Source organism: Magnolia sinica, chromosome 3 (genome assembly GCF_029962835.1).
Source record: "Magnolia sinica isolate HGM2019 chromosome 3, MsV1, whole genome shotgun sequence".
NCBI lineage: Eukaryota > Viridiplantae > Streptophyta > Magnoliopsida > Magnoliales > Magnoliaceae > Magnolia > Magnolia sinica.
Window position 1 is genome coordinate 63,423,098 of NC_080575.1, and position 23,655 is coordinate 63,446,752.

Here is a 23,655-nt window from a genome sequence, read left to right on the forward strand (position 1 = left end):
AGACAGAGAAGTCAACCATGAAGACCTCTAGATATTGCCCCACTATGTCAGAAAAAATACTCATCATGCATCGCTGAAAAGTGGTGGGGGCATTACACATTATGAATGACATCCTTCAGTAAGCAAAGGTGCCAAAGCGACATGTGAATATGGTCTTCTCTTGATCTTCAAGGACTATCTCTATTTAGTTGTAGCCTGAATACCTGTCAAGGAAGCAGTAGTACGAGTGACCAGCTAGCCTTTTTAAAATTTGATCAATGAAGGGCAAAGAAAAGTGGTCCTTCCTCGTGATGGTATTCAATTTCTTGTAGTCAATGCACATTCTCCAACCAGTGGTAACTTTAGTTGGCATAAGTTTATTATTGATATTGGCTACGATGGTGATTCCGGACTTCTTAGGAACCACTTGAGTTGGACTCACCCATTGTCTGTCGGATATAGGGTATATGATACCCACATCCAATAGTTTAAGTACCTCGGCCTTAACCATTTCCTTCATGTTTGGATTTAATGTACGTTATGGTTTTCGGGAGGTCTTCGCATTATCCTCTAAATAAATGCGGTGAGTATAAATTAAAGGGTCAATTCCCTTGAGGTTCGTAATCAACCATCCAAGGGCTCCTTTGTGCTCAATGAGACTAGAGATAAGCATACTCTCCTGTTCTTACTCAAGATGGGAAGAAATTATCACCGGATATGTCTCATCTTGACCTAAATAGGCATAATTCAAATCATAAGATAAAGGTTTTAAGTAAAGCTCTGGTGCCTTGAGGTTAGATGGCAGAGGCATTACATCAGTTTGGGATAACTCTTCAAATTGTATCCTCCACCGGTTAACTTCAAGTACCGTCATGGTATCTAACATGGTTCCCATCTTCCTAATCTTTTATCATCTAAATCTTAGGAGTGGGCCAGGCACCTCTCTAGAGGATCAGAGGATAAGGTTAGAAGTGTTCTATTTTCCATGAAAGAATCAATCAAGTTAATATCGTGGGCATCTCATCATCTTCTGCCTATTTACTCATATTAAAAAAGATATTGAGTTCTAATGTCATATTCCTAAAAGGTAATTTCATGACTCCATTCTTACAATTAATGATTGCATTTGATGTGACAAGGAATGGGCAACTAAGAATGACTGGAATTTGAGTGCTCATGTCCATGATGGGCTGAGCATCCAGGATGATAAAATCTACTAGATAGTAGAATTTGTCAACTTAGACCAACACATCCTCAATTATTCATCTCGGTACACGAACTGAGCGATTGGCAAGTTGTAATGTGGTTTAGGTGGGTTTTAATTCACCTAGACCCAGTTGTTCATAGACCGAGTATGGGATTAGATTTATGCTTACTCTTAAGTCAAGAAGTTCATGCTCAATTCGGTAATTCCCAATTACAAGAGCGATAGTTGGGCTAACAGGATCTTTGTACTTTTGTGGCACATCTTGCTTTAGGATGGCACTCACCTTTTCTGTTAAAAAGATTTTCTTTTGAATATTTTGCCGTCTTTTGATCATACATAAGTCTTTCAAAAATTTGACATATGAAGGTATTTTTTTTAACGACATCCAGTAGAGAAATGTTGACCTTCACTTGTTTCAACACCTCTAAAATATCCTGAGAGTTAGAGAGAGGTTTTGGTGCAACCAACTGTTGGGGAAATAGAGCCATCGACTTGCCTTGAGGTTCTAGTTCTAAATCTTGTGGAGTCGTGCTAGATCTATCATTATTGTCCTCTTCTGGGTCCTTAGGCTTTTCAAGCCTAACTGGAATGGTTTTGTTTATGATCTTCTCACTCCTAAGAGTGGTGATAGATTTAGCTTGCTCCATTTAATTTGAAGAGCTCAAGTCACTGACTTCATATTGCTGTTTTGGATTGGGAAGAGGTTGAGCTGGAAGGGTTCCTTTTTCCCTAATCACATTTTTTGTCTCAAGCCCTTATATGACCTTTGTAAGGTCTTGAAAGGCTTATAACATACCCTGATTGAAACGCTCTTGATTTTGAAGATGCTTTAAAACCAAATCCTCTTGAGGTTTCCCTTGATTTGGAATTTGATTAGGGAATCTTTGAAGAGAAGCAGTTTGTCTATTCCTCTAACTAAAGTTTGGATGATTTCTCCAACTAGGATTGTATGTATTGGAAGTGGATCCACTAAAAGGTCTATAGTAATTAGTCACGACATTAGATTGCTCATTCAGTACCTCTTGAAAAGCAGTATTGTTGGACAATTTTTAGTTGTGTGAATGTTGCAAGCATAAATACCGCAAACAGTTTTCATAGCCTTATCCTTCTTTAGTTCCATGGCCTCGAGTTTTCTTGTGAGATTAGCCACTTTAGCATTTATATCATCATCCTCTTTCAGAAGATATATTCTGCCCATCTCCTTTGATTGAGTAGGCCTAGAAGTGGTGCTAGATTTTTGGGAGATGTCCCATGATTGTGTGTTTTCAGCAAGCTTGTCAAAATAATCCCACATATCATCGACCTCTTATTTCATGAGTACCCCATTACACATTGTCTTGACCATTTGGTGCATGGAAGAAGTTAGCCCATTGTAAAAAAAAAAAACTCGTTATTCGCTAAGTTTCAAAACCATGTTATGGGCATAAATTGACAAGATCCTTAAACCGCTCCTGACATTTGAAGAATGTTTCATCTTCCTTTTGGGCAAAGTTCATGATTGATTTTCTAAATGTGTTCGTTTTATGATATGAAAAAAATTTCTTAATGAACTCCCTTGTCATGTCGTTCCATCTACTAATAGATCGTGGACGTAGTGAATGCAACCACGCCTTAGCTTTCTCTTTCAAGGAGAAGGGAAAGAATTTAAGCCTGACTGTGTCCTTAGACAATTCAAAAAATATAGAGTAGCTATAATCTCATCAAACTCTTTCATGTGTAAATTGGATTTTCAGATTCAAGTTCATGGAATTTTGGAAGGAGTTAGATCACCCCTAGCTTGATATCCATATGTCCTGTATTTTCTAGAAAAACCATATAAGAAGGTGTGGTCACCCCTGTCGGTTATAAATAATCTCGTAAAGTGTTCACAACCCCAAGTGTAGGGTCGTGATGTAGTAATAATATCAGTGAGATCGAGGTCGAATCCACAAGGACTATTCTTGTGTGTATTCTGAAAGCAACTAGAAGTAGAACTAGAAGAAGATGTGATCTAAATCTGAAATTGTAGAGAAGGTAATTGTGAATTATTTAACTAAAACTTGTAAATTCAAAGGTGGGAACTAGGGTTTTCAAGGATCCACTTGTAGCTTCTCAGGATGCTATTATGTTTGATTCAAGAACACAATTGGAATTAGAGTCCTGTCTTATCCAGTTGGAAGAAGAGATGATCAAATCTCTGAACTTCTCATGAATCTAGTCATCAAAAAGGAGAATGGGGAAGATTGGAAGGGATTCCATCACCTAACCATGCACATGGGACAATGGCAAACAACAGGATTTACCAATCCAGCAATCTCGAAATAAAAAAGGAAGATATTCAAGGCTATTGTAGATCTATTGTAATTCGTCACAACATAACATTAAAAACTGAAAATATTCCTTATAATCAAATTAGAATCCATGAGAGTTCAACCAAAACATGAATCAAAGCAAAGTAAACATCCCAATTGTGCTACAAGCTTCACCTCTTAGCCCTAGCTAAGAGGTTTAACCAACCATTGATATGATTGGATCTAAAACCCTAAAAGAAGGCATGAAAATTAAGGAAGAAAGGAAGAAAAAACCTTGGCAACGGCTCTCCACCCTTGTGCTTTGCTCCTCCAAACCCTAGATGATGCCCAGGGATGCTTTGGGGACTCCTATTTATAATTAGGAAACTCCACGCTCTGAACCAACCTTGAAAATTCTGGAAACCGCCTCAAATTTACACACTCCGCGTAACTCTGCATAACTTTGCGTAAGTCATTTGATTACATCGAACTGCCTTTGATGTCATCGAAGGTGTCTTGAATACATGCCTTTTTCATGCTGCGTAACTTCGTCCGGACTGCGTAACATTCTATGTCATTGAACCTACCTTCGATGTCATCGAATGGTGTTCGAAGAATCGAGAATGCGTCTAAAATAGTCCAACAAGTTAATCCAATAATTTCCAAAAAATTTGATGTCATTAAAGAGGCTTCGATGTCATCAAGAAGGTCTTCGATATCATCGAGGAGGACTTTGAGTAATCGAACACTGTGCCAATATGTCCAACAAGTTTTGTCGAAAATCCATAATAATATCGATGTTATCAAACTGGCTTCGATGCCATCGAGCAAAGCTTCGAGTCATCGGAAAATGTCTTGAAATGGCCAAGCTATATGTCCTAGAGGGGGGGGGGGTGTGAATAGGATTATGCCAAATTAAAAATAAATACTGTAAAATATGAAATAAGGAATAAATAGCATTATACGCCAATCACAACATAGGAATGGAAACCAATCTAAAATAGAGAAATTGAAACAAAAATTGTTTTAAGGACAACCTTACACCAAAAATCAAAGTTTATGATAGGACAACCTTATTTCTAGAACAAATAGAGAAACTGAAGCTCAACGTAATAAAGAGATAGCAAAAATATAATGCTGAAATGTAAGTCTAAATTATTATAACATTCCCCACTGTGCTTGAAATGAAATGATTACAACATTCACATTTACACGTACATTCCACAATTCTGAATGATAAAAGATAGGAAATCTAAATCATTCATCCACAACACATAGAATTATAGTGGTTCGCCTGTGTGTTCACCAACTGTTAAACAATAGCTACACAGAATGCTACTCCACTCTTAATATCCTCACACAGGGGATATTAGCGTTCACTATCAAATAGGTTTTTACAGGTTCACCCAAAACCTTCACAATTGTGTCTTTTTCAAAGGGCTTACACAATTCAAAAACCCTCCACTTCTGAGTTTTCTGGCTCTCCTCAGATAACCAATAACTTTGAGATTTTTCTGGCTTAACCTCAAATAAAACCAAACAATGTAAATTATACAAATTGTAAAATACCTGATTTTCTCCTTCGTTGTAGCATCCCAGAAGAACCAAGTCGGAGTAGAGATTTAAATGTCAAAGTTTAATATCCAATACTCACTTTATAATGGTTTTAGGTTCTAATAGATTTTAAATTAAAACAAAAGGGCTAGCTCTAATTGATTTTGATTCCAGAAAAAGGAAAACAACAATTCCTCTTTTCAGATTAGATTGGAATGCAAGAAACAAAATCAATTAATAGAGCTAAAGAAAGAGAATATTAAATATGCACACTTAGCTTATATGGAGCACCTCTCTCAGAAGACCGAATTAAATTAGCTTGAATTGCTTGTTTTATTCTGAGATTCATGCTCTATTTATAGGTGAGCAAATCACACCTTCGACTAGTCTAAGGACCTCTACGACTAGTCGTACAACTAACAGATATTTGAAAATTTGGGTGTGATAAGATTTGACAGTTTCACGACTGGTTGTAGGATCACTTCAACTGGTCATAGGTGGCCGAATTTCAATGTTATTCTTTGAGTCGTAGGTCTACAACTGGTTGAAGATGCAGTCGACACTGTTCCTACGACTGGTCGAACAATCCCCAGGACTAGTCGAAGCTTAAAAGAAAATTTCTGATTTTTGTAACAAACTTACGACTGATCTAGGAAATGTTTAGATAGGTCAAAGCAGTGCTAGGACTAGTTAAACAAAGTCCAGGACTAGTCTTAGAACAGACCAAACTCACTTATATAAAACATATGAATTATGTATCCAAAATGGCCTACTTTAAAGGTCAACCAAAGGTCAGTCATACCTCAATAATGAAGTAAGGACATTGAAACTTTAGAGAAGAGTGACCTTTAAAAGTAATGGAGCAAGAAGTCTTGATGGAACTCAAACTTGAAAGCTTCTTGAGATCTTGAGGTTGAACTTGAAAGCTTCTTGAGATTCTTGACTTGTGAACAGTGCTTGTTAAACTAAGTTAATCTTGAGGTTGCACTTGAAAGCTTCTTGAGATTCTTGACTTGTGAACAGTGCTTGTTAAACTAAGTTAATCTTGAGTAGAGCATTGTTCTTCATAGATGCAAGCTTCATAACAGTGTCTTTGGCACCACAAATTTGACAATACAAAGGGCTATAAACTATGGCACTTACATGTCTTCAATTTGTCCAGCGACCAACTCGATTTCCATCCATAAATTCGATGTCATCGAATAGTAGCTTTGATGTCATCGAATAATAACTTCGATGTCATCGAATAGTGATTGATGACACAGTAAATGAGAATTCTGCACTTATTATTTCGATTTCTTTCTTTCTCCAGTTGGTTTTTTTGAATCTTGGGACTTGAAATCTTTAATCTTTGTCTCCTAAGATCCATTCTCTGCCTTGGTGATCTTTGAGCATCAAATTCATGCTTTTAGCAACCTTTTCAATCCAAGCTCTTAAATTCACCTTACAACACAAGAACGAGTAAAATAGGACATTAAGCCGTATCATATTCATAAAACCAAGATATAAATGGGTGATTATATGCAATATTTGACCCTCAATACAATCCCCAACCAGCATTTTGCTAGTCCTGAATAAAGTATCCTTGAAATAAACCTCAATGCTCAATGTCTAAACCTCTTTAAGAAAACAATCTTTTGTACACTCAAGTATGAATGGGTAGAATTAAGATACGAAAGTGAGATTTTGAAAACCTAGAGCTGAATCATATAAGCGATCTATCAAATAGATTCTTTTTCAATCATATCAAAGTAAAAGTCTATATATCATGTTTTTCAATGTGCTTAGTGAAAATCAACTTACTTTCCATAAAAATGCTATCTTTTCATCATGCTAGCCATGCTCATCACTTGAAGATTGGTTTGAAACTTAAGTACTGATTCTAAACTTATTCCCTACTCCTTTTTTCAATTTTTGATTTTATATTGATGGTCAAGTTTTATTCATTCTTTATTTTTTCATTCTTTTCCACTCTTTTCTGGTCCTTTCAGTCTTTTCACCATACATGACCTTTATGTCGATCTCCTGTTTTTTAACTGGTTCTTTTCTTCTTTTAAGGTGGATAAAAATCTCCAGACTTGGTTCCTACCATTTATCAATGATTTATATACTACAAATCAGAAATTCTAGCATGTCTTACAGAAGACAAATTGAATGTGTCTTGTGATTTAGATTAACATGATATTCAAACTTCCTCTTAATTAATTGAGCGCAAGAACTTAGGTGATATATTACTTAGGTGATCAAACTCCAACAATCCAAAATTTAATCTCTATATTATCATACTCAAAGCATTCTTAAGTAGACAATTCATTGCTTTTCAAACATATTTCAACTTGAAAATTTTCAACAATTTTGCTCAAAACTGAGAAAACATTGATTAGTTTACCTAATCCCCCATGCCCAACCTAACATATATATTGTCCTTAATGTGAAAGAAATAAACATGTAATGCAAAAAAGGCAATGAAAAGAAGAGGGAAGTGATGGAAAGGTAATACCTGAAGAAGGAATTTTGAGGCTTTTCCAATGATTTTAGTGTGAAAATGGGTTAGCATAAGAATTAAACCAGCAGAAAGCAAACTATCATAAACAGTGAAAAGAAAATTATCCTAAACAGCGGAAAGTAAACTATCCTAACTATACCTTTGTCAGACTAGGAGGTCAATCCTGGTAAACATGATCAATCAGAGGTATGGACATGTCCTCTGAATCAATTTTTTCAACAAATGGCTTTAAATGATGTCCATTTACTTTGAAAGCATTGCTATTATTTGTATTCTGAATCTCAATGGCCCCATGAGGATAGACATTAATAATTAGGAAAGGGCCGGTCTAATGAGATTGGAGTTTATCTAGAAAAAGATATAACTGAGAATTGTACAAAAGGACCTTCTGACCTGGTGTGAATGATTTTCAAAGAATGTCTTGGTCATGAAACACTTTCATCCTGTCCTTGTAAATTCTTAAGTTCTCGTATGTGTCATTCCGAATTTCTTTAAGTTCATTCAACTGAAGTTTGAGCAGCGGGCCAACCTTGTCCAAATCGAAGTTCAGATTTTTAATAACCCAGTAGGCCATATGTTCTAACTCCATAAGTAAGTGGCAAGCCTTCCCATAGACAAGTCTGAAGGGAGACATTCTAATATGGGTCTTAAATGCAGTACGGTAAGCCCAAAAGTATCAGTCAAGCGGATTGACCAATCCTTACAGTCTGGGTTAACCATTTTTTCCAAAATATGTTTAATTTTTCTATTGAAAATCTTATCTTGCCCACTTTTTTATGAGTGGTATGGAGTGCTCATTTTGTGGGAGATACCATATTTCTTCATTAAGTTTGCAAATGGCCTATTACAAAAATGTGAACCTTCATTACTAATGATGGCTCAAGGTGTTCCGAATCGGGAAATGATGTTTTCTTTTAAGAATTTAATGATCATTTGATCATTGTTCTGGCATGAAATCACTTCGACCCATTTAGTGACATAGTCTACTAGTAGCAAAATATATAAATTTCTAAAAGATAGGAGGATTGGTCTAATGAAATTGATGCTCCGGCAATCAAATGCTTTAATGATTAGAATGGGGTTTAAAGGCATCATATTTCAATGGGACAATACTCCCAATTTCTGACAACGCTTACAAGCTTTATAAAACTTATGAGTGTCCTTGAACATAGTGGGCCAGTAAAAGCCGCACTGTAGAATTTTGGCTATGGTCTTTTTAACACAAAAGTGACCACCACAGGCCTGAGAGTGACAGAAGGAGATGACACTTTAGTATTCATTGCCTGGAACACATCTCCTCAATATTTGGTTTGGGCAATATTTAAATAAATACGAATCATCCCAAAAGATTTTGCGTACCTCGGTGAAGAATTTTTTCTTATCTTGCGCAATCCAATGTGTCGGCGTGAAACCTATAGCAAGATAATTAACAATATTAGCAAACCAAGGTGAATGGGAGACCTTAAACAATTGTTTGTTAGGGAACATGTCATTTATATGTATCGTCTCAAGGGAATCAGAGAGATCAAGGTGAGAAAGATGGTCAGCCACAACGTTTTCTACTCCCTTTTTATCTTTTATTTTCGAATAAAATTCCCAAAGTAAGAGGATCTATTTTATCAAGCGAGGGTTAGCATTATTCTTAGAAAGAAGATACTTGAGTGCCACATGATCTGTGTAGATGATGATCTTGGATCCGATTAAGTAGGACCTAAATTTGTCTAAAGCGAACACTACGACTAAGAGTTCCTTTTTCGTAGTAGAGTAGTTCACTTGGGTAGAATTTAAAGTTCTACTTGTGTAGTTCGACTAACATAAGGCTTTTTATCTTTTCTCTGGCCTAACACCGTGAGCATAGTTGGACGCATCACACATAGGTTTAAAAGGAATGCTCTAATCGGGTGGCTACATGATAGGTGTGTGATTTCATCATCTAACCATGCCCTAGAGACAATGACAAACAACAGGATATATCAATCCCACAACCGAACATAGAAGAATTGTGAAGGTTAGAAGAGATTCTATCACCTAACCATGTCCAAGAGACGATGGTGGACAATAGGATTTACTAATCTCACAATCTCAAATCAGAATATGAAGATACTCAAAGCTATTGTAATTCTATTGTAATTTGAGTTACAACGAACTATTAAAAACTAAAAGTATTCCTTAAATATCAAATTAGAATCAAAGAGGTTCAGTAAGAACAAGAATCAAACAAGAAAGACATCCCAATCATGCTACAAGCTTCACCCCTTAGTCCTATCTAAGAGATTTAGGCAACCATAGACATGATTGGATTCAAAACCCTAGAAGAAAGCATTAAAAACTAAGAAGAAGAGAAGAAGAAACTCTTGGATGACGGTTTCACCCCTTTGCTCTCTCCTTCAAACCCTAGATATCATAAAAAGACTTAGGAAACCCATATTTATAGGCTGGTTTTCACAAAATCACAAAACCGCCTCAAATTTATGCAGTCCACGTAAGCTCTGCATAACGCTTTGATGTCATCGAACCTCCTTCGATGCCATCGAAGAGGTTTGAATTCGAAAGTCGTGCCTTTTCTCCTTGCGCACTGCGTAAGTCTCTGTGTCATCGAACCTTCCTCCAATGCCATCGAGAAGTCCTTCGATGTCATCGAAGGATCTTCGATCCATCGAAAAAGTGTCCAAAACAGTCCAGTGAGTTGCTTCAATTTCTTCAATAAATTCGATGCCATCGGATAGTCTTTGATGTCATTGAGCATCTTCTTTGAGTCATCGAACATATTTGTCGTCAATTCATCGAGAATTGCATCCAATATGTCCAGTAACCAACTTAATTTTCCTATGAAAATTTGATGTCATCGACTTGTATTCGATGTCATCGAATGATGGCTTCGATGTCATCGAACACTGGTCGATCACACAGATTGTGAAGTGAATTTAGCACTTTGTTCTTCTGACCTCCTTCCTTCTCTACTTGGTTTTCTTGGATCTTGGGGTCTTGAAATCTTCAACCGTGGTCTCTAAAAAACCATTCTTTTCTTTGGTAATTCTTGAGCCTTAAATCCATGCTTTTAGCATTCTTTTCAATCTAAGCTCTTAAACTCACCTTGTAACACAAACATGTATAAAATATACCATTAAGCATTATTATATTCATAAAACTAAGATATAAATGGTGAAAAATATGCAATATTTGAGTCTTAACATGTCTCTAGGAAAATCTTCCAAATTTTGAAGATTGTTAGAGATGACCTTACCGAACATATATGGATCTATGATAAGATCCTTACCTCAGTGGGTCGTTTATAGACATGTTGGGTATGCTTCCTTGATGTAGGGATGAACGTGATGAGGTTGATCACCATCTTCTTCAAGGATAACTACTCTGATTCCACCGAGCTTCTCTGGTGTAATGTCCCGGGAAAATCTATACAAAGACCCAAGTACCACCTCAGGCAGAACTACCCAAGGACCGCATCATGTCATATAGTTTAGGCGGAATTTAGTTAAGTACTGAACTATATAATTGGTGGATTAGGCTTGGGCCACCATCTTCACAAATGAGAAGGCCTAAAACCATGAGTACCACTGGCTCAATGCTACCTAAAGACCTAGGAGAAATCCCAAGAGCCTGTCGCTCTCGGGAGTACATTGAAATCTTGTATCGAACCTAGACCGCATGTAGAGGGTCCGATGACTGTGAAACTATAGGACGATGTCCGTCCTGCTAGGCTTGACAACCATCATGGGAATCAAGCCTAGATAGTGTCCAGAAATGTACAACATAAGCCATGAGTGAAGTGTGTGAGAAACGTGAATACCTTTAGAAAATGAACCAAAACTTAAGTGAATTGGGCCGTTCGCTCTCACGCGAAATTGAGGATATCAGACCATTAGTTTGTGACCAAACTTCACCCATGGGGTATGACCGTTGATCTGACACAAGTTCCCCACGGTCGATCAGCTTGTCTGATAGCACTGAAATCATGTCCTGGCATGGATCATTGTCAGGGAACGTACCCTATGACGTAGATGAGTCGTGGGCCTCCCTACGAGCCCTGTTCGTCAGAAACAACCACTTAAAGGGTATAAACTATGTATAGGGTGGCCCTGGGGCCATTTTCATCACTTCTGGGCTTATAAATAGCCCTTATTTCTCTCCCTCACTCCCATATACGAATTTCACAAAAACCCTAAGGGAGAGAGGAGAAAAGAGGAGAAAAGAAGGAGAGAAGGAAGAACTTGGGAGATTGTTGCAGGAATTATCTCCCATGAATCCACGTGCCAAATCTCCACCCCATTGCGCTACTTGACCTTTTTCAGTTAAGATTTTAGGTAAGAAATCCTAACCCTAATATCGTTGTAGAGATCCAGGATAGTTGTTTGTCAACCTATCTAACCTGTTTCGTCATTTAGGTGCCTGACATTCCATTTTCGAAAACGTAGAATTTGAACCGAGTCCAAGTCGAGCATCTTGACGAAAGGTGTGGAGTATAAATGCTTAGGTTGTGATTTATCAATGCTTTCATGTCAGCTAATGATTTATGTCTAACTTGATTGCTACCATATTGTCTTAGATACGTCAATTTCTGTATGATATACACCTATGAACTGTGATGAGTAAAAGATGCATCCCATGTATTTGTCGAAATGTTTGAATAAGCATTTGAAAATGATTTATGCTTGCCATGATTTCTAATCTAGGATTCAACATTGTTATATGCATATAGATTTATCGGTATGAATATTTGATAAAAACACATGTTGTAACTAACATAGTCTAAGTGTTTAATAAATTGTTTCAATGAGAAATTGTTGATGATTTGCATTTATTATAATATTAAGATAGGATTTCCTTGTTGCCTTATGCATATGTATAATTTCCTTTATGTAATCAGATTTTCCTTTATGTAATTAATTGATAAAATGGAAGTGTTTGGTAACATGATTGATGTGTTTGATGAAATGCCTAAATGAGGAATCCATTTGGATTGTTTGTTAAATGCTGAGATGAATATCACATGTGTTTTTATGAGTAGGATTGGGGCTACAACGTAGCCTAGGCAATCGGTAACAGTCCCTGTTCAGGTGGCCGAATTAGTCTCACCACATTGGGTATACTCGATGAATCCAGGTCGTACGATAATTGTCGACAGTGGTTAGGCCACGAGGGATGCTTATGCGCTCCATGTCGATTAAGTCAGCGTGTGCCCGTATCAATCGAGCTTACCTAACAAACTGATTGGCCTATTGTGTGTTTACCATGTATGGACATTACTGCTTGAATGCAGGGTACCCCTCACTAATGTAAAGGCCCACTTTAACCATGGTACCATGATCCGCTAGACTTATGAGCCGACCATGGTGGTATAGGACACCATGTTCGAGCTGTCGGCCTACGCTGGGGTGACGAGCCTCCCCGTAGTGACTAGTGAGCAATTAAGACTTGTGAGCCGGACATAGTGATATGGGACAACGTGTTCGTGTTGTCGGCCTACGTTGAGGTGACGAGCCTCCTCGTAGTGACCACGAGTATAATTTCTTATAACTTACCTATCGTATGTGTTTAATCAGGAGTGACGACCCTACAACTTTCCTATCGTATGTGCTTAATTACGAGTGACGAACCTAGATGGATCCTTCGATTCGGGTCAATGATATAAAGGGAGATACCCTAGCTTTCCAAACTTGCTATATGAATAAACTTAATTAATTACTTGGCTAACATGACCATGCATCACACTGCATTAGTTCAGATGTGCTTTAAAGGCGATGAAGTTGTACCGTTTTAAGGAAGTGTTGTCATATGTGAAATAAGTTGTTGGAGTCGCTTGTAAGGGAGATTCGATGTGAGAGCATACATCATTACTTGCACTTCATTTCTGTATTAAAAAGAGTAGTTAGGAAGTGATTGTTTGTTTGCTTTATCATGCTGCTTGATTGACTTCACAACATGTTAATTTTTACCTTATAGAATCACTGAGTTGATCACTCACTCCCACTCTGGGACGGTGTTTTAAAACACCAACCAAATTTTGATTTAGATGTAGGTACATATGAAATCTTTGCAATGGAGTATGACTTCTTTGATGACGAGGAATTCTCCTACTTTTAACTCTCGAGCGGGTCGATGTAGACCTCGTGCCGATGCGCAGGGACTACTAGGATATCTGGCTTAGTTGGACACTTTACATTTCCATATTTTGTTCATTTTGAAATAATTCATATGTGAAACACCCACATGCTTAAATAGATATGTTTCAGACTTTCACTTACTTAATTTAATTATATCCGGAGTATGATATGTTGTTTAGTATAATCCCACACATGCTTAACTCATTAACATGGATGAAATCTGAATGTCATCATCCATGCTGCATAAGTGAGGTTTTGAATCTCGGGAATAGAGCTTTGCTCGACCCTTGAAATTTGGGGCGTTAGGTGTCACGCCCTAAACTCGAAAACCGGGCTCACAAAATTCTCGATCACCGAATCCGGTGCCAATAGCCTCCGTAGTACCCCATTCTCGGCTTCCAACATCCATACGCCAGATTCCGATCCTACGATCCTACACAGAGGATTCTCAATGTACATTTATCTCGTAAAAAGCATAACCACAAGTTTACCTAAATCACAAAGGCAAAATCATCATAACATATCCACTAATATAAATATTTGAATACAATGTTGAAAGGGAAATACATATGTCAAAAATCAAAGCTCCAGAAGTTCGCTACATGCTCTAAGCTCAACACTGCTGTGACCTAACGCCACCTGCACATATCTATCATGCATAAGCTTATAGAAAGCTTAGAGGGTGGTGAAAGTGTTTGCCCAAGATAAGTGCCAAGTATACAGTGCAATGCCATAAATCATAGAATATCAGAAATACTGGCAAGTTCATGAATCATACGATATCAGAGTAAGTGGAAACACTGACAAGTCCACGAATACAATCAGCCGTACCAAGGCTAAACGTTGCAAGAACGTAAGAAGTTAAATATTAAATGCCGAGGATACAATACAATATACAAATCCTAATGAGTCCATGCATACTAGAATGTGCAATATGCGGTGCGAATGAAATGACTAAGCTAGAGTGTGAAGTCGGGATGATAGTACGTAGTATCGCAAGCTGAGGAGTTCATCACAAGGGACTTTTATCCAGACTGGCCCATACCTGGTTTGGATAGCTAGACACAATGTGGTAAACGCCTGACCTCAGGTTAGTCACGCGCCCAACCAAAATCTTGCCATGTGAAGGTACAAGTAATAAATAGTTGTGCATCACTAGCCTAAGTGGATAGTGAATGAATGAATGAATGAGTATGCAATTCCTACTTAATAAGTCCACATATCAGTATGGTTCCTCTCTGGAGAATCACCAGGGTCTATTACACTCCAAACTAGATTGTCACCCCATTGCCTGCAACAAGGTGAGTGAAAGATATCTCATTATCCGCCTACCAATATCGGGCCCGGCTCGTCGATAGCGGATCCATTCCTTGAGCTGGTCAGATTCAGCCTAGCATCACCCCTCCTCTTAGGTAGGTAAGGCCGTACCCCCTTCTAACCAACCACAACACAGTGGAAGACGTGACCTAACGGTATATGATCCTCATGCGCTCATACATCCACTCGGTCTAGATGTTGGAGCAACCTCTGGAACCAAGAGGGTTCTGGAACTTTCACCCAGGGATATGTATAACACCCCATGTAGAACAGATTTTTAGTGTCCCATCTGGCCATCCATGATATGCCTGTGGAGGCTACGGCCCTGATGTCGCTAGGGCATACGGTGGTCATATCATAAAATGTGAGATGCACGAGTCATACCATCCAGTCATGCATCAAACTTGCGCATATCACACGCTCATGTGGGGCAACTCCGCCTATCAGGGAGTCCTATAAACAACTTGCCATATGGCATATATAATGGTCAACCACACCTCATAACAAACATCCAGATTATACATATGAGCATGTATCATGATGCTATGCTGTCACATAATCATTAATTAGTATCAATAACCGTCACTGATAATCGACCTTGACAATCGGCCTCGATAATCAGAATCGGCCTCGACAATCGGAATTGGCCTCGATAATCAGAATCGGTCTTGACAATCGGCTTCATCAATTGGAATCGACCTTGACAATCAGAATCAGCCTCGATAATCGGAATCAACCTCGATAATCGGAATCAACCTCGATAATTGGAATTGGTCTTGACAATCGACTCGTCAATCAGAATCGGCCTCAACAATCGGAATCGGCCTCGATAATCGGAATCGGCCTCGACAATCGGAATCGGCCTTAACAATAAGAATCGGCCTCGACAATCAGAATCAGTGAGAATGGGCCTAACAAGGCCTAAGGGAAGGTCACAATGTGGACATTTAACCATCATTGCTCCCAAGGAGTGGCCCACATATAGCCAAATGTATCGTAGGCCCATAACCTCATACAAGGACCTAATACACATCACTATGGGTCTCACTCATGGGCCAAATACTCATCACAGTAGGCCTCGGCACATGGGCCATGATTACATCACATCGGGCCTCGTCATATGAGCCTCACATACATCATAATGGGTCGCAATACATGGATCTCATATACATCAAATGGGTCGCACTATATGGGCCTTATATACATTAAATGGGCCGCATCACATGGTCCGCACCAATGGGCCAATGTACATCAAGTGGGTCGCATCATATGGATCAATGTATATTACGTGGGCTACACCGATGGGCCAATATACATCAAGTGGGCCGTATTAATGGGCCGCACCAACGGGCCTCATATACATCAAATGGACCGCATTAATGGGCCTTATACCTCACAATGGGCCACAACCCATGGGCCACACATACATCTCATGGTCCTCATCGTATGGGTTATAATACATCACATCAGGCCTTGCCCATGGGCCTCGAATACATCACAATGGGCCACAACCCATGGGCTTCAAATACATAATAGGTGGGCCCTACACATGGGCCTCCTACACGTTAAGTGGGCTGCATCAATGGGCTGCACTAATGGGCCTCATAGATGGGCTATAAATATATCAAGGTGGGCCTCAGGGATGGGCAACAAACATATCAAGGTGGGCCATAAAAACATCATATTGGGCCTCGTCAAAGGCCACAAATACATAATAGGTGGGCCCTGCATATGGGCCCTCAAATACACCACATGGGCCTCATCCACGGATAGCTCGGATCAAACACGTACATCACATGAGGGCCACATGGATGGTATGAATAGCATATATATATATGTATCACGGTGAGTCCTACTATAATGTGGGGGAGGGCTTGGATTACATCTGAAATCATTTCAATAGTGGCAGGTGCAACATGTGTATCATTGTGCACTATCATTCTATAGGGCACATGGCTCACTAATGATAATCAGCATCGTCTAAACATTATCTAACACTGTCTAAACATTGTCCAGCACCGTCCAACACAATCTGGACGGTGTGGATAAAATAAATACATCATGGTGGTGTGACCGGCTGGGATGGACGGTTTGGATGAATCACATACATCAGGGTGGGGTCCACATACGTGGCCCACTAGAGGATTGAATCTGCTTCATTTTTCATCAAATGTATAGACGGTTTGGATGTAATAGATACATCATTGGAGGGGGGGGTCCCACCCATCCATATTGCTGGACGGTGTGGACACATAACACGTACAGCAAGGTGGGTCCCATCCCACACGTGCAGCATGTGTGGGGTGGCCCACACATGTGCCAAGTGGATGAACGGTGAGATAAAATGCATACATCAGGGAGCCCATCGTAATATATTATTATATTATACAGTATTTATCAAGCAGGTGGGTCCCACGTGGGCCTACCATAGATATATATAATATGTTATATACATACATACATACATATATATCTATATATATATATATATATATTTGAAAAGTGTCCAGCGTCCAGATGGACGGACGAATGGAACATGTACATCATAGGTGGGAACACTGTCAAATGGACGACGTTGATGTATAGTGCATGCATGAGGGTGGGTCCCACCGTCCAAGGACTGGACGGCGTGGATACACCACATACATTGCAAGTGGGCCCCACAGCTGGACGGTGTACAATAACACACATCACGGTGTGATTTTCACTCCACCATCTAGACATCTCTGGACGGTGGGAATATAAAATACATGCATTTAGGTGGGTCCCACCGTCCTGCAATGGACGGTGGTCAAATACATAAATCGTGGTTGCCCCACGTGGGTGTGGGCGACACTTGCTGCTAGGTAGGCCCCACCTGCATTGGCCGCTGAATGGTCTGGATGGACAGATACAGCATGGTGGGTTCCACATGCTGATGATGGGCAGATAGGATAAAATACATATATCACGATGGGGTCCACGTGGTGGATGGTGTAGATAAAACCCATACAGCATGGTCGACCCTACACAACATGTCCAGTTGGACGGTTGGATGAAACAGATACATCATGGCAATGTCTCACCATCCAGATGATGGACGGCTCGGATAAAATACTTACATCATGGTGGACAACAAGCTAGCTAGGCTGGCCTCAGTAGACGGACGACCTGGATTTACTGATCAGGTGGGCCACATCATCACTAACCAAAAAAGGAAAGAGAGAGAGAGAGATCGGTGAGATAGAGGGAGGGACCCCACCATTATGGGCCCTCCCTATACAATGCATACATCAAGAAGAGTCCCATCACAAGTGGGTCCTTAAACCATCATAATCACACAAATCAAACCTTAGAAAAACACCCACTTATGATCTTCTCCTCCTTCTTTTGCCAAAGCATGCTAGAGCTCTAATGGACAAATTTCAATGGTTGAGATGGACTTTGGATGGTGGGATTGGGTGGTAGGAAGGTGGGTCACACATGGCTTCTCACATGGAGGCTTGAACGTTGGACCCTCATGGGGTTTGCTTGAAAATGAAGAAATGAGAGAGAGAGAGAGAGAGGATGAGATGTAAGAGAGAGAGGGATGCGTAAGTGAGTGATGGGTGATGGGTATGTACTTGACATGTATGGGTGTGTAAGAGAGAGTTGACTTTGGGGTTGCTCTTGTACTTGACATGAGATGATTGATGTGCACTTGATTGATGGGACATGTTGTAGAGATTCTCTTGGGATTGCAAATGCATGATGTTTTCTCGAACTGAACGCAAGCCCACATCTCCTGGCCTGGGTATCGCTTCGGCGTGCGAGACTTGGCATTGGAACTGCGACGATGGTGCGCTCACTAGGGTACAAGTCTAGGGTTGAGCTAATTCTGGAATACGGGGATACGATTCAGGATTGCGCGTAAATACCGATAACAGATCACGGGTTACCGAAATTCAACCGGGAGGACCACAAAAGCCTACGAAATGGTACGAGTTAGGATACGGGCCTTACATTAGGACTCCTTACAGAGACTTCTCGAATCCACGAGGGAAAGAAATATAAATAATTTTAAGATATATGAAAAAAAACTTGTTGATTAATTGATAGATGAAATAAACGACTCTACAGCCCTTTAAATAGGGATACTAAGACTAAGAAGAAGTTTAAGAATTAAACTATTACTAAAACTCCCTAAAATTCGTAACTTACTATAAATAGTAAATTTTATATTTATAGTAGGTGTCCTATGTGGCTTAACCACGTTATTCTCCTAATTTTTCTAAACACTTTTCATGTTGTGTGAAACTCCTAAAGCCCAAGGGATGAAGAGTTATAATCAAACTCAAACTTACTATTTATAGTAAAAATGGAATTAAACATGCAATTCATCCATCGATATGATGGAATCTCACAAATTCGGTGTGGGGAACCCAGCTAAGCTTGGTTGCCTGGTTATAGTAGCTCGTCCTACCCCAAAATCATATATGGTATTTCGAGAAACTCTTTTCGGTTTGTGAGATATGCCTACTTTAAGCTTCTGATGGTCTTAATGACTTCTACCTCTAATCGAGCCTTTTTTGATCCATCATGTACATGAAAGTGTCCGCAGCCCGCTCTACATCAGTCTCCCCCACTTCAAAAGAACTTGTCCTCGAGTTCTCATGTTGCTTCAGTTCTTGATACTTGGTCTGGTGCGCTGTAATAATACCCGGATCAAAAGTTATGATCAATTTATGGTCCACCTTCTTTTGGTCCAACCATGCTAGAAATGTATCTATGACACATTTTACATCGGACTCCTCAACTTAAAAAAAACTCATCCTCAAGTTACTCAAGGAACTTGGCTCATGATTCTGAGATAACTTCTAACGCTGATGTTTATTATCCCTTTTCTTGTACTTGGCATTAGGCTCTTGAGCTGACACAATATATGTACTCATGCTTTCATTAACTTGACTAGTATCAATTGGTTTCTTCACTCCTGCCTTCAAGATCTGACATTCTTTCTAGATCACCTGACAGTGAGGGCGATTAGGCAGGCTATCCATAGGGACAAGGCCTATGTGATGTTAGATGTACCTCATGGGGGGCAATCCATCGATTAAATCTTCAGGCCAGACTTCTTTAAATTCATTTAGGAAAGGACTTAAACTTGGAGGAATGTCTACGGGTTTCGACTCCTCGCCCTTTACCACTACAGCGTATATCTCGTCGGCTTCCTTGGATTCCTCCACAAAACCTCGAATGGTCAAGAGGGAGCTCTCCTCAACTTTAGAAACTTTGGGGTGTTTCTCTGGTGCCATAGGGGCAAGGATTATCTTTTGACCATCCTTAACAAAGACATAAACAATGTCTCATCCACGGTGAGTCGCATCATGGTCTGACTACCATGGTCGACCGAGTAAAATATGAGATGCTTTCATATCTACCATGTTGCAAAGTATCTGATATTTATAAGTTTTACTAATTGAAAATGAGATAGTGCATTGTTTAGTTCATTGGTCTTGTTCACCTTTTCTATCTAGCCAATTGAGTACGAGGAAGCATGTTTTGTCATTGGTAGCTACAACTTGTCTACAATCACTCTTGAGACGATGTTCTCGCCAATTCCATTGTTTATGGTCACATCACAGACTTTTTCGTTGACAGTGCATCGCGTACGAAATATATTGTGGCACTGTGAATGTAATTCTTTTCGTGGGTTATACAGTAATCGCCTCACAACTAAAGATTCATGATCCTGGATCGTCCATTCATGCGGGGCATTGAAGCCTAGATGGGCCGCTCCCACTAGTTGCAGAAGGTTGAGGATGTCCTGCTACTAGTTATTTTCCTCGTGTTAGTTCTAATTCCTAAGTGAGACTCGTCATGGGGGGCCAATTTGAAGGGTAAGGCTGAATAAGAACTCTTACAAGCTGTGTTTCTACCCTACCTACTAACAAACTACTTCATCCATGGTCTTGACTAGGTGCATCTGAACTCGGCCCCAAATCGCCGGTCGTAACCCACCTATAAATCGTGTTACCTTCTATGATTTTATTTCTGATAGATTGTTTCGTGTTGCCAACTACTAGAATTTGTCAGTGTAATCTGTGACAATTCGATTCCCCTATCGGCAATTTTGGTATCGCTGGAACAATATCTGCTCATAATCACTAAGAAGGAATTGTAATTGCAGAAGGAGTGTCATCCGTGACCATGATGAGATGGGTGCCTTGTTCTGTCAGGCACATGAGAGTTGTAATTGCTCCCACCATGTAGAAGCACCGAATTTTAATTTGAAGGCTACCAACTTCACCTTTTTATGCTCTGGCACATCCATGTAATCAAAATACCATTCTACTTTGGCAAGCCAGTCGAGAAAATATTCTATACATAATAAACCATTAAAACTAGGCAGTTTGGCTTTACGTCGATAATCTCTTTCAACACGATATAGATGATCTCCTTCATAGACTGGTTGTCGGGTAAGCCGTCATCGAGGTCCTTGTCGCTAGAACTCGCATTATTTGGTATAGCCCTACAATTCACCACTGGTAGTACTCTACAAAAATCGAGGTTATGCCGTACATCAACCACAGGTGGTTGAGCATCACCTAGGGCTCGGGGCAGAATTAACACATCAGTAATACGATTGAGGGTTGCCTACAGCCCTTGCATGGGTAACTGACTCTCCTGGTGAAAAGCTTCTATTCTTTCCGAAAGATAATGAATCCCTAGATCACCGTCCATAGGATTTTGGTTCATACCTTCGTTGTTTGCCATCGGCTCGAGAGGAGTCCTCACTTTAAATAATATCCTTCACGTCCCTTCGCATTAGGAGATATGATGGGACGTTTGACGTTTAGTTTTTGGCGATCGTTCCGACGTGACACCCATGACGGCATGGGGTTCACGCTCGACCGTTTTGCGAATTAATGCCAACATCGAAATTCCACTATCATGATTACCATCTTTTAATACAGATGTGAAATCTAACAATTCATTTTATTTTTACATTTTTTTTAACCACAATCATCTTTTCACAGTTTATACCGATTTCATTCATCCTTTCCTTCTCCAATCACAATGTATACATTTTATGCAATCTTTGAAATTATGTGCATTGTATACCACGACACGTGCAGAAGCTTAATGGAGCTTAGAATTATGGCTAAGTCCTAAAGGGGGGTGAATATGACCACTTATTATTATTATTATTTTTTTACCTAATTAACTAATTTACCAATTCCAACAAGGCAAATAACACTTGGGCCTTCAAGGCAAGTGGGTCTAATCACATAGATTATAAGTGATACTACAATAAGCAACTACTCTATAGAGATAGTGAGCTTGTGTTTGCTTTCAAGATAACTGTCCAGCATACAATCCAATTCAAGCACTCATGTAATTTAACCAACCAAACCCATAAGCATGAATAGAATTATGCTCAAATGACAATCACAAACACGAGCATATATAGTGGTTCAACTACTTGCCTACTCCACTCTTAGTGGATGCACTCTCCTTCAATGTACCGAAATTTTATGATTGGAGATTTTAAATCAGGTTCACCTCTAATCTTTACAAGCGTACACTCCCACTGGAGGTTTACATAAGGACTTAACACATGTACACTCTTATGTCAGTGGAACACGTTTCCACCCATGTTGGTGGCTCCCTAAAACATCTAAATATTACATATTTATCCTCTCAATTGCATTAGTTGATTAACTAACATATATTTTGTACATGCGAGGTAATTGGGAAAACAAAGACAAAATCATGCTTAAGAATGGGGATTAAAGCTCAAAAAGATTAATCAAGAGAAGACTTGTACAAAGATCCAAGGAAACTAAGTATAAAAGATGAAAGGACTAAAAAAATCACAAATTATAATAATAAGTATAACAGACTGTTTGGTCCCACCTGAGGTTAGTTTGGTCCGACCAAAAATGCACAGAATAGTCCAGTAAGAAACTGATTTTCAAATATAATTTGGCTCGACAATTAGGTCTGACTGAAGCCATGTTCGGTGCCACCGAATGAGAGTGCAGAGGGACCTAAGGGAGACAAAGAGTTCAGACAGATTTTTATCGCACTGATAGTCACCTTCAGTCGCATCTTCGGGTGGACTCGGTGCAACTAAAGGTGACTATCAGTGCAATAGAAGTGTAACAGAAGTACGTAAATTTGAAGTCGGTTCCAAGTTGGTGTAAACTTTTCTTATTTAAAGGAGTGTTGTAAGTTGTTCTAAGTAAGAATTAGGGCTTAGGGAGAGAGAGAGAGAGAGAGAGAGAGAGAGAGAGAGAGAGAGGAGTTGTGGAGCTTCTTCAGAGTCATCATTCCTTCTCAATCCTTTAGTTTTAGTTATTTTTCTAGTGTACTTTTTTATTTTGTTTAAGATATTAGTAATCTTAACTAATCTCTTATCTAAGGCTAAGGGATGAACCTTTTAATTGATATTTGATAATTAATTCATTTCTTCAATGAAAGTTAAGGTTTTTATGTTGAATTATAATTGGATGTGATTGAATTCTTAAATTGGTGAAGGAATCAATTTGTAAAGCTGTTTGATTTATTGTCGCCTTCAGATACATTAGATGCTTTCAATTTCATACGAAGTGATTATTGTTCACAACCCCAAGTGTAGGGTTGCGATGTAGTAATATTCTCGGTAAGGCCGAGGTTGAATCCATAGGTACTGAACTTATGTGTCTTCTGAAAGCAACTAGAACTAGAACTAGAAGA

General features: G+C 39.3%; 1 non-coding gene across 1 annotated transcript; it reads left to right on the top strand.

The window, feature by feature from the left end:
• The first annotated feature begins 2,593 nt into the window (after positions 1-2,593).
• LOC131241827 (small nucleolar RNA R71) lies at positions 2,594-2,700 on the top strand. The gene has a single exon (XR_009169395.1). It is a non-coding gene; the product is annotated as a small nucleolar RNA R71 (small nucleolar RNA).
• The last annotated feature ends 20,955 nt before the right edge of the window (positions 2,701-23,655 follow it).